Raw genomic sequence first — 13524 nt, 5'->3', positions numbered from 1 at the left:
TTTTGCACTTTCTTCTTTCACGTTCATCATAAGGCTCCTCAGTTCCTCTTTGCTTTCAGCCATCAAAGTGGTATCATCTGCATATCTGAGATTGTTAATGTTTCTTCCAGCGATTTTAATTCCAGCCTTGGATTCCTCAAGCCCAGCATGTTGCATGATGTGTTCTGCATACAAGTTGAATAGATGGGGTGAGAGTATACAGCCCTGCTGTACTCCTCTCCCAATCTTAAACCAGTCCGTTGTTCCCTGGTCTGTTCTTACTGTTGCTACTTGGTCGTTATACAGATTCTTCAGGAGGCAGACAAGATGACTTGGTATCCCCATACCACTAAGAACTTGCCACAATTTGTTATGGTCCACACAGTCAAAGGCTTTAGAATAGTCAATAAAACAGAAATAGATGTTTTTCTGAAACTCCCTGGCTTTTTCCATTATCCAGCAGATATTGGCAATTTGGTCCCTAGTTCCTCTGCCTTTTCTAAACCCAGCTTGTACATCTGGCAATTCTCGCTCCATGAATTGCTGAAGTCTACCTTGCAGGATCTTGAGCATTACCTTACTGGCATGTGAAATGAGTGCCACTGTTCGATAGTTTGAACATTCTTTAGTGTTTCCCTTTTTTGGTATGGGGATATAAGTTGATTTTTTCCAGTCAGATGGCCATTCTTGTGTTTTCCAAATTTGCTGGCATATAGCATGCATTACCTTGATAGCATCATCTTGCAAGATTTTGAACAGTTCAGCTGGGATGCCATCATCTCCTGCTGCCTTGTTATTAGCAATGCTTCTTAAGGCCCACTCAACCTCACTCTTCAGGATGTCTGGCTCTAGCTCACTGACCACACCGTCAAAGCTATCCCCAATATTGTTATCCTTCCTATACAGGTCTTCTGTATATTCTTGCCACCTTTTCTTGATCTCTTCTTCTTCTGTTAGGTCCTTGCCATCTTTGTTTTTGATCATACCCATTTTGGCCTGGAATTTACCTCCAATGTTTCTAATTTTCTGGAAGAGGTCTCTTGTCCTTCCTATTCTATTGTCTTCTTCCACTTCCGCGCGTTGCTTGTTTAAAAATAATTCCTTATCTCTTCTGGCTAACCTCTGGAATTTTGCATTTAATTGGGCATATCTCCCCCTATCACTGTTGCCTTTTGCTTTCCTTCTTTCCTGGGCTACTTCTAGTGTCTCAGCAGACAGCCATTTTGCCTTCTTGGTTTTCTCCTTTTGGGGGATGTATTTTGTTGCCGCCTCCTGAACAATGCTGCCAACTTCTGTCCAGAGTTCTTCCGGGACCCTATCTACTAAGTCCAGTCCCTTAAATCTATTCTTCACCTCCACTGCATATTCCTTAGGAATATTAGTGAGCTCATATCTAGCTGATCTGTGGGTCTTCCCTAATCTCTTGAGTCTGATCCTAAATTGTGCAAGAAGAAGTTTGTGATCTGAACTACAGTCAGCTCCAGGTCTTGTTTTTACCGACTGTATAGATGACCGCCACCTTTGGCTGCAAAGGATGTAGTCAATCTGATTTCGGTGTTGTCCATCTGGTGAAGTCCATGTATAAAGCCGTCTCTTGGGTTGTTGGAAGAGAGTGTTTGTTATGCAGAGTGAGCTGTCTTGGCAAAATTCTATCAGCCTATGTCCTGCTTCATTTTGTTCTCCCAGGCCATGCTTACCTGTAATTCCAGGTGTCATTTGACTGCCCACCTTAGCATTCCAGTCTCCCATGATGAAAATAACATCTCTTTTAGGCGTGTTGTCCAGTAGGTGCTGCAGATCCTCAGAGAACTGCTCTACTTCAGCTTCCTCAGCATCTGTGGTTGGGGCATATGTTTGGATCACTGTGATGTTAGATGGCTTGCCCTGAATTCGAATTGAGATCATTCTATCGTTTTTTGGATTGTATCCAAGCGCTGCTTTAGCCACTTTACTATTAATTATGAAGGCTACTCCATTTCTTCTGTGGCCCTCTTGTCCACAGTAGTAGATCTGGTGGTCATTTGATGTGAAGTGGCCCATTCCAGTCCATTTCAGTTCACTGATGCCCAAAATGTCTATCTTTAATCTTGACATCTCACCAATAACCACATCCAATTTGCCCTGGCTCATAGACCTTACATTCCAGGTTCCAATGGTGTGTTGATCCTTAGAACATCGGATTCGCCGTTCACCACCAGCACGTCGGCTGCTAGCCATCCTTTCGGCTTTGAGCTAGCTGCGTCATCACGTCTGGGGCTAGTTGAGCTCATCCTCTGTTCCTCCCCAGTAGCATTTTGACAATCTTCCGACCTGGGGGTCTCATCTTCCGATGGTATACCGACATATCTCTGGTTGTACTGATCCATTGAGTTTCCACGGCAAGAATACTGGGGTGGGTTGCCATTACTTTCCCCAGGGATTGCATTTAGTCTGACCTCTCTGTCATGACCTTGCCGTCTTGGGTGGCCCTTCACGGTTTAGCTCATGGCATCATTGAGGTGCTCAAGCTCCAGCACCACGACAAGGTAACAATCCTTTGCCGAAGACCTACCTACCTACCATCTCTCTTTCATCAAACATCTTCCAAGTTTGATTAGGAAAAAAAGATTCTATAAGCAGTTATGACCATGACTTGTTCTTTCAATACCAGTTTCTGAAAACAGTCATATAAAATTAAATTCATTTGAGTGTTGTTCTAGTTATTACATATTGCATTTCTCTGTGACCTTAGTTTTTCTGTGACCTTGTTCAAGAATAGTGAACATTTTTTTTCAATCCGTTCAACCATGTCCAATTCTTGGAGACTGCCTGGACAAGTCCCTGCAGTTTTCTTGGCAAGGTTTTTCAGAAGTGGTTTGCCATTGCCTCCATCCTAGGGCTGAGAGAAAGTGACTGGTTGGTTGGTTGGTGACAACCAACCAACTGTGACACAATGTCCCTAGTCTGGTCTTTCAGGTCTTCCAACAGTGTACCCATCACCACTATAACTGAGTCCATCCCCCTTGCTGCTGGTCAGCTCTTTTTCTCTTTCTTTCCAGCTTTCTCAGCATGGGAGCCTTCTCCAAGAGCCTTCTCCAAGAGCTAAGTCTTCATATAATATGTCTAAAGGTTGATAATTTGAGCCTGGTCATTTGTGTAGCAAGTGAGAACAATGGGTTGATTTTTTCAGTGATCCATTGGTTTGTTTTCTTGGCTGTCCATGGTATTTTAAGAAGTCTTTTCCAACACTAAAGTTCAAAAGCATCAATACTTTTCCTATCCTGCTTCTTCAGTCTACTTTTGCTTCCACTGAGTGTCACAGGAAACACCATTGCTTACACTATTCTGATCTTTATTTCTCTGGTAGCTCCTTTAAGTATGGAATTCTTGTTATGGTGCCAATTTGTTGCCTGTTAATGATTAAATGCCTATAGAATTTATGCTCTGAGCAGAGAAAGCAGATTCAAAGTTGTTTACTGCGGTGCTTCCTTGCATTCTCCATTCTTCTGCAATAAAGTACAGGATCAGCTTGTTAGAATAACAGTTAGAACCCTCACATCTCTCATGTATCAGAGTTGTTATTTTGCATTCCAAGGGATCTGTCTGTAATGCAGTGTTTATAAACATTGACAACTTTAAGATCTGTGGACTTCAACTCCCAGAATTCCCCAGCTAGTATGCTGTAACACTGCTGTAAAGTTTTGATACTATGAATGATACCATGTCTCCCTTGAAGTTATCTTGTTTCCTTATCAGTTATAAAGCAATTCTCTCTCTTGGGGTCTTCTGTTAATGCCTATGCATGCTCCCTGTCTTTGATCAACATTCTATAAAGGACTAATGTAACTTTGAGGTTCTTGCTCTTGTCTCATGTGGGTGCAAGAAACCAGTTATTTACTATAACCTAGTAGCTTTGGAAAATAAAATTATTGTTTAAATCCTCTCCAGTTGTTGGGATTTACTGGGTGAGTTTTACTGTCAAAACTAGTTAGCAATTAACTTTCAGAGGTTCAAACAACATAGTTGTTCATTTTTAAATAAATAAATATTTGCCATATAGTGGCATGTTGAAGATATTTGATGTTTCTAGGGCACTCTTCTCTAAAGTGGAGCCTTCCAGTGTATTAAGACTATAATTTCCAGGATGTATAGGTCATATAGCTCCAACTGGTATCCTCCAAATGTCTTGAGACTGGCCATATAGACTGGGAATTCTGAGAACTGGAGTTGCAATGCGTATAGAGGGCACTAGGTTGGAGAAACTGGTGCCAGCTAAACTAAGATATATGTGATAATGTATATAACTGGCTTTGCCACATGTGGCTGCAGAATTGCCAAAAAGGAATGTATAATTGATTAGTAATATAAGTAAGACCACATATGATTTCTGGCAAGAGATATGAGTTCACCATCCATAGTTGATCTCAATAGATCAGGGTTTCTCAACCAGGGTTCCATGGCACACTAGGGGTTCCCTGGGAGATCATGATTTATTTAAAAAATTATTTCAAATTCAGACAACTTCACATTAAAGAGGTAAGTTCCATTCTTTATTTTTAGTTTAAGAACACTGTTAATGCATATATACCCATGAAACAAATATAGTAATTGTGTAATTTTGTGACTTCTGATCTATATTTGAGCCTGAATGTGCAGGGGTTCCCCAAGGCCTGAAAAATATTTCAAGTGTTTCTCCAGGGTCAGAAGGTTGAGAAAGGCTGCAATAGATTTTGCTTTGAGAGATGAAGCAGGAAATTATACCCTTCCCCATAATTTTCAAGGTATTTCTGCCATATCTGAGGTAGAAAAACCCAGAGACCCCTCAAACTTAGCTGGCAGTGAAAATACAATAATACTGAACTAACAATTTGGTGGTCTTTCATAAAACTAAAAGCCAAGTGCCTAAAGCATTCATTTCACTATTTCTAATTATAGGGCTGGTCTACAGAATTTATATAAACACTAACAGATCTTTAATCCCAAAAAGGTGCATTTGTAGTCTGAGGTTCTGGTATCAAGTTAAACAGGATACATCAAGAGAAGGATGGGCAAATCTATCAAATTCTACTTCACAGTTTATTTTTCAAGCCTAAAATTTATTCCCTCATGTTTCCAGATCAATTTACTTTTTTAAAAAAGTCCACATGAAAGGCTTTGCATTTTTTAAAATGCATCTTTTTCTGATACATAAGCATGTTTGGAAGCAATGCCCTTCTAATACAATATACATTTTATGCATACTTTTACAGCTGTTTCAGACAGTTATGTTACTGATAGCACATTCTCCAGATGTGAGCAATTGGAGAAAAGTTCAGGGTGAGAGAGCTGAAAGATAATTTCAGAAAGGGTAAAACAGTCCAGGTGCTGAAAGATCTGGAAAAAGGTGATTCAAAGAAACTCTGCCTTAATTAACTCACTGATACTGAGGCTGGAAAATTCCTATTTACAATCTTCAAGATTCTGTATTTACTCCAGACATAGTATTAAAGATCCCTTACTGAAATCCTTGTCATTCTTCAGGGATATCTGCAGGATGTAGTTTAAAAAGAAGTCAAAATGGGGGCCATGATAGTGCAACTGAAACTTTGCCTGGTTTTTTGTGTGTCACATATAAAGGTAAAGGTTTCCCTTGACGTTAAGTCCAGTCATGTCCGCCTCTAGGGGGCGGTGCTCATCTCCGTTTCAAAGCCGAAGAGCCTGCGTTTGTCCGTAGACACTTCCGTGGTCATGTGGCCAGCATGACTACACGGAACGCCATTACCTGCCCGCCGAAGTGGTACCTATTAATCTACTCACATTTGCATGTTTTCAAACTGCTAGGTTGGCAGAAGCTGGGGCTAGCAACGGGAACTCACCCCATCATGCGGATTCGAACTGCTGACCTTCCGATCAGCAAGCTCAGCAGCTTAGCGGTTTAACCCACAGTGCCACCGTGTCCCTGTGTCACATATACAGCACCATAAAAATAGGTGGAGCTTAGATTGCACCGCCATCACTGCCATCTTGACCCTTTTTACCATACTCTATGAATTCTCCTGTTATTCTTTCTTTCGTGGCCTGGCCACCTACATGGGGCTTGACAACAGGGCCCCAAATTTTCCATTCTGCAAAACCCAGAACTGTGCCAGGAGCTGTGGCAACTTCTCCATCACCCTCCCAAACTGTTTGCTTCTCTCCTCCCCATTCTAATGGATTTGGCATGGCAGCATTGTTTCTTAACTGAGACATTTTTCTTTGCATTTTTGTATTTGCTTAAAAGGGTAGTGTGTAATTTGGAAAACTGTGAAAATGAAGGAAAATTGCATTTCAGATCACCCACTGTTTTGCAAAGTACATGTTCATATTAAAATGTGTATGGAACAAATTCATCCACTACCAACTCTGAGAAGCAATTAAGCTGAGTCTGGAGAGCTGAAGGCTACATGTGATTCAGTTTAAGTTACAGACTGTGCAGTACATTAATGGTTTTCATAAACAGTCCCTATGACACTGCAGCATTCTCAACCCTGACTATTTCAATAGAGGGAACAGCACTGAAAGCTAAATGACAGCAGCGTTTCAGATAGACCTCCCTGACCTTTGCCTAGTTTCCCCCTTAGGATGTGATTTGGGATTTGATTGCCAGCCATCAATGTTATATTATCAATCCAGCTGAGCAGGAGAACTTGATAGCTGTGGACTCAGTTATGTTTCCCCTGAAACAAACCCACTCTGGGCTCCAATCTGTGCTTGCACGTAGAGGACTAAAAATGCTCGCTGCCACTTCAGCCCTTTTCCATCTTTCTGGCTGACTGCAGTAAAAAGAGGCCAACAAAGATTTTGTTGCCCAACATGAATTGCTACTTTTGACAAGGAAAGCCTTTTATCACTGTCTGATTACTTGCTGCTCCCATTTTTCATTGGGCTCTGGGTCATCATTCACTAGCTGGCTCAATGATTTCCTTGTGATTTATCACTTGCCTGTAAAGGTCAATTTCCTCCTATCTTTCTTCTTTACATTCCCACCCTCTTTGATGATGTATTTTTCCACAGTGATCACAGCATTTCAGCTGGTGTTTCTCAATTTTGTGATCATCAGAAATTCTAAATGTTGTGTATGAAACAAACAAACAAGAAAAAAAGGGGGGGATTTTCTTTCTTTCACAGTGAACCTCCTATCAAGGTTAATATAGGATCTACAACTATAGAAATCCCTGAATTCTATTTCATCCTCGCAAAGATTTTGCTGAGTACTCTTAGGTGCATGAAAGGTCCTCTGTGCAAGCACCGAGTCATGTCTGACCCTTTGGGAGGATGCCGCTTTTGTGATGTTTTCTTGGCAGACTATAACAGGGTGGTTTGCCGTTGCCATCCCCAGTCGTCACCTTCCCCAGCAAGCTGGGTCTTCATTTTACGAACCTCGGAAGGATGGAAGGCTGAGTCGACCTGAGCTGGCTACCCGAGAATCCAGCTTCCGCTGGGATCGAACTTGGATCATGGGGAGAGTTTCGGCTGCAATACTGCCACCCACCATTCTGCACCACAAGAGGCTCTTAGGTACCTGGATCCATTTTACTTACAGTTGCTATTATCTGATCAGTATGATCTTATTTCTCATAAGGTAGCTAAGTTTGATTTTACTATTTGTAAAATACATCACACCACACTGGTTTTATAATTATTGGGTTTTATTGTGGTTTTTATCTGCTGTCTCACACTTCGTTTTCTTTCTGTTTCTGAGATGGTCTATGACTGTAATAAAGTATTTTGCTTTGTCTTGCTTTGTCTTGTCTGAGTGCTGTTAGGCAAGTTATTAGCAGGAAAACTTCCATTTTGTAACATGGAAGTAACATGATCATATATGTTGTTTTAAGCGATGCTGAAATAATGCCCCATTTCACGCATAGATACTTGGGATAACAGATTTTTCCAAGAGCCAGGAGACATACTTAACCTGGCAGAATCTCTTGTGCTGAAAGATTTGCACTTTGGGGTTTAGAATAGATGGCATTTGCCTAACTAAGGAAATGCCAAGAGAGTTTCAGCAGCTTAGCTTCCTTCATCTTCCAAAAAGGGAATGTGCTAAGACAGAATGAAAATAGGAATTAAACTGACAGTATGCAATGAGTGGCAAGAGATTCTTAGAGCAGAAATGTGGGGAATATAACATGCAACAGTCACTAACAAGTGAGTGGGAGAAATGTAACACAATAATTCTGTTATTTGGAAGGAAATGCAGGGAAAGAGGATGCTGGATTTATAAGATGGAGGGGGAGGAGGAGGAGGCGGCGGTGGCGGCAATATGAGTTCTGAATCAAGCTTATACTGCTGGACAATTCGTTTCTAGCTACAAGGGCATCCACAAGGGGAGGCTCAAAAAGGTCAAAAAAGAAAGTGTTCTGTATATCGTGTGAAGATAAAATCTATCTTTGCTAGATTTTAAAACTCAGTAATAACCTACTGTATCATGGAAGAATGGTCTTATGCAAAGTGTGCATCAGTGACAGTCATAAAGAGTGGAATAAGGAGCTCCATTAGGCTCAAGCTTGACAGAGACAGCTGAGATCAGTTGAGGACAATTAAGGTGCAAAGCAGGAGATGCACCTTCCAGGATTTTCATGTGGAATTGCAGTTCCAACACCAGAAGCTGCCAAGCTGGAAGAGGTTGGTAGAGGGCACGGTGAGACAGACTGCAGAATAAACCAGTCCATTTTCATAGTGTCTGATTCTGAGATAAGGAGAAGTTTTTAAAATAAGTTTTTCTAGCAGGAAACTACAAAAGAAATGAAACTCCTAGTCTTTAATGAGTTAGGAACAGGAACTGCCCTGGAGTTATTATAATTCAATGAATGTGATTTTCGAACAAACCAATATTCACACACAGATTCCCTTGTTAGATAAGGTCTGTGTGTGTGTGTGTGTGTGTGTGTGTGTGTGTGTTTGTACATACACAGATTTTACCCTCAAAGGAGAACATACATACATACATTTGTTTAATTTTTATCCCACCTTTATTATTTTTATAAATAACTCAAGGTGGCAAACATACCAAATATTCCTTCCTCCTCCTATTTTCCCCACAACAGCAACCCTGTGAGGTGAGTTGAGCTGAGAGAGAGGGACTGGCCCAAGGTCACCCAGCCACCCAGCTCTCATGCCTAAGGCGGCATATAAAATTCTATATATAATTCTATATATATACTGGAGGGAGGGACGGAGGGATGGAAGGAGAGAGAGAGGTTTTTACTCATGAGCTGTTGTGTAGTGCTGTCTCTAGAGGTCTTTATTTAGAAGTATTTTTCAGTTGAGATACCAAGGCCTGAGGAATATTATGTACACTTTCAGGAAATTATTGTCTACATAAAATTATGAAAATGGCAAAACTCTGGGCTAGAACTTATTTAGTTTGTCAAGAAATTGTACAGATAGGAACATTGTATTTATCTCTGGCTAGGAATAATGTCAGTTCAGTTCTGTTCTGGATATTCTTTCTGTTTTCCCTTTCTATTCCCCCCGCCCCGTTTTGTCAACAGTGACAGTGCATCTGGCTCCTCTGCTGGCATTTGAAAGCAGAGGATAAATAGACATTTATTAGGGATGCTTTCATTTGGATTCTTATAGTAATCGAGGGGTTGGACTCCACTATATGTGGCCTTTTCTACTTATATATTTATTTAAACCAGATCAAGAAAAGGTGACAGTGAGTTAAAAATTAGGTTCATGTACCCCTGAAACTTCAGGCCTTCTAGAGAATTACATTTCTTCATTAGGCAGAGACACATTTCCTAGCTGGAAATATGTTTTCTGACCATTTCAGTATTTGCAACAAGAAAATTCTGACATAACATAAAAAACCCCAAACTATGCTTTTTATGTTGTACATTTTAAAGAGGAGATGTTAGCAATATCTCTTTTAACTTTTTGGCCATTGCTTCTATAACATGATTTCTTGAAACTAAAGCAGACTATAAATGCAGATGCAAGTTGCATTACCTGACACACATACACCCTCCTTCTGGTGGTGCAGATCGTCCAAAGGGCTGTGCTGCATCATGGGAGCACCTCTAAAGGACAAATTAAAAATGGTAAAGGATGGACCTGTGGCCTGACACTCAGCATGAATAAGAGGCTGACATACGACTTTGACCATTGCTGATGTCAGAAGAGGATTTCTGCAATCGAGTTCCGTAAGGAAGAATGTGAAGATTGGTGAAACGGTCTTCAAAGAAATAGCTTTAGTAAACCTATGTATCAGTGTTTTGGGGGAGGGGAGTTTGAAGTATGGGCTGAGTGAGTAATTTCTGTTTTGGGGGGTTAAAACGTAGGAAAAATCCTTCCGGATAAGACCAGTTTTGAAAATGATGCTTGAAGTAGTGGATGGGGGAGAAAAGGCTAGAAGTCCTTATCTTTTGTGTTGACCCAATTAGCTAACATTTTTAGAAAGCTTCAAGGGACGTTGTTTGTCTAGAATTAGAATGGGTTGGAGTATATGAATTTCATTAAACTCTGTTACACGTTTTCTTCTCATAATCTGAGCACTGCCTTTCCATAATCTGAGCAGCCAGCCAGATGTTTCTGAGAAGTCTCCCAACGAGGCATGAAATCAATCTTCCTCCCCTCTAGTTGTCTTAGAGCAACTGGTTTTAGAAGTCCATTTCCTCTAAAATAGTGGTTTTCCATAATCTCTGCTTGACTAATTTTCTATGAACAAGTCCGGCCTCATTTTAGAACTAAAGCAGTGATACTTATCTCTACTACTTATAGTTGTCAAATCCATATTTAATTACATTTCACAAGTCAATCTGCTGCTTGTCAGGTTTACTGGGCAGGACCCAAGTTCCAGTGTTGTAGGAAGAAATCCATTCTTTCTATCTACTCTTTCCATTTCAGTCAACAAAAATTTACTTCAACTACAAGAATATTTGAACACTTTTGAAAGCAAGGAATATAACTAAGGAGCATCTTTCCCTATTGGATTTATTGTTTGTTATAGTCTGTTTGATATGAAGCAGATCTTAGATAGTAAGACCTATTACTTTAGCCATCTTGGTTAACTCAATGAAAATAAAGTGGACTTTCCATAAACCTGGAATGAAGGTAATTACACTAAGGAGCTGTGCACAGAGAGGTAATGAACTGTTATCTTTGTAGCTGAGGTATTCAAGTCCTTGATGTATAACAGGAATATTAAAATGTCCAGCCTGGCTTCATTAATTTCAATGTTGCTAAGCATAACAAGCTTACAGAGATGTGCTACAGATCTGCCATTAAAAAAAATGAAATAAAACCAGGATAGCAGTAAAGAAGCAGTGGAAGAAAACAAATCCACTCTGCAAGGCACAGTAATAATCTTAGCTCTTGTAATAAATGCAATTGAATTGTGGAATAAAGAAAAGAGATGAGGCATTACATCCCATTATGGGAATTCTACCCATTAATATCCATCTGTCCCCATGTGAATTTAGTCAGTGCAAATAGGTTTGCAATAAGCAAGAGAATGGAATTATCTGATAGTCCACAGTTAGGAGGATCATGTTCTTAATAAAGTCTCTAACAGCCAGATCCAATGAGCTGCTCTTCTAGAAAGCAAGCACTACTTCACTTATATTCCTTTCTTATGGAATCAAACTATCTTCATTACCCATACAGAAAGCAACATTTCAGCAGATTAAAACAAGAACGCACTTGTAACCCTTTGTTTTTGTATTCTTCTATTACTGTGCTATTATCTGTTCTTATAGATAGTTGCCTTTATATATACCAATTCAAAGGGATATACTATAAACTCTAGATTAAAAAAAACCCCTAAAATCGCTTGTCATATCATCCAATTCAAATCTCAAGGCATTCTTCAGAAGATGACTTTTTGACTCATAGGCTTGCCTTCTGCTTGTCATTTAGGTCTTCCATCTCAGGTGGAGACCCGTAACTTGCTGTTAAACAATTAGGAATGAAAAAGTTATAGATATATGTCACATCAACCAGAAAGCTTCCATTATATGATGATTTATCTTCCACTCACAATAGCAGATAGGGCATTTCTACATAGTACTGTTTCCACAACTATCCCAATCCTCCAAACAGTTTAGAAGCTGGTTGTACAATCATCCACACTCCTGCCAACATCAGAATTCTGAGAATGCATCAATCAACATTCAATGTTCCCTTCAGCTGACAAATAGGAGAGTACAAAATATGGATGTTCAGTCAGTATCCCAACCCGTAAGTAGGTCAGATTCAAAGGTAGCACAAACCTCCTCTTCCCGACTTCATACCCTAAATGCTACCTTCCAGTCCATGTTTCTGTAATGGGAAGTAATATGAGAGATGGTGTTTTACAAAATTAGGAAATATCTAAACAACCTTGATAATATTCCTTTGCTGTATTTAGAAGCCTCTAAATGTGAAGCCTCAACACCAGTGTTTTTGCAGCTGGGTGTATCCCCTAATATCTCTAATTAGGTGGTTGGAGTGCTGGACAGAAGGACATCAATGTTTATTTCAGGCTCCAGAATGAGTCACTGACCCTCTTGAGTACAGAGAAAACAGTTAAATCTTGCTTAAGCTGTTAAGCTGCGTTAGAAGGTAAGGCAGGCATTGCCACAAATGATAACTGCCCACAAGGTCCATTCTGCCAGAGCATTAGAAAAAAATATCCAGCATTGTTCTGGATTCAAATAACTTGGGAGAGAGCCAGAAAAGAGATACTTCAGCAGCCCAAACAGACTGATAACATGCAGTCATGTAGGACTGGATCCAGTGTCAAACAGGTTCAAAATCATCATGAAGAGATAGCCAAGAGACCAGTCAGACAGCTTCTTCTGGGTGGGAAAAGAGCATTTGGATAAAATTGTTGCCACATATTTGGCTGAGGGGACGATTTTCAGTGGAAGCATTTCCTTGCTGCGTGTGAAAGGTTAAGCTAGGGAAAGGACCCATCAGATCCCCATATGACCTTTGTATAATTACCATTAAGATTGGAACAAACTGAATATGCTTCAAAGACTCTCACCAATTGGGATGATTGTACAATACTTCTAGATCTCTCCTCAGGTCCATCCCTTACAATTCGTAGATCAGGCTGCAAGGTAGCTTGGGTTCTTCTCATTGAGGCAATGTAATTCTCCTTGTTAAGGTGAAAAGACAAAGCAGTTTGCCTCAACAAGACTCTTTGCATCTCTGAAATCATAACTAGCAGTTCCAGTAGCTAACTGGAAGCATTGGGGGAGGCTTCTGACCTCACACAAATGCTTCTTCTGACTAATAGAACTGCTAAAGGAGGCGGCTGGATCAGACAAAGAGAAGCAGTGCCATTTGCTTGACTCCACTCCAAGGTGTACCTCCACTGCATCCTTCAGCTGTTCCTGTTCTGTGCTGGAGGGTGAATTTGCTGTGAATGGTGGGAGTACAGAGCAACATTTCTACCCTCTAAAAGTGGTTGCTGCCCCATACCAATGATTTTGCAACCCACTAATGTGAATAAGCAGAGACCAGGATTTCCACTGCTTTGCAAACCAGTCTTGAGAATGGTGCTTTGCTTGAGCTTTCATTGAAGTGTAAGCCCTTATGCACAGAACATGCATATAT

Source organism: Candoia aspera, chromosome 1 (genome assembly GCF_035149785.1).
Source record: "Candoia aspera isolate rCanAsp1 chromosome 1, rCanAsp1.hap2, whole genome shotgun sequence".
NCBI lineage: Eukaryota > Metazoa > Chordata > Lepidosauria > Squamata > Boidae > Candoia > Candoia aspera.
This window is presented reverse-complemented; position numbering follows the sequence as displayed.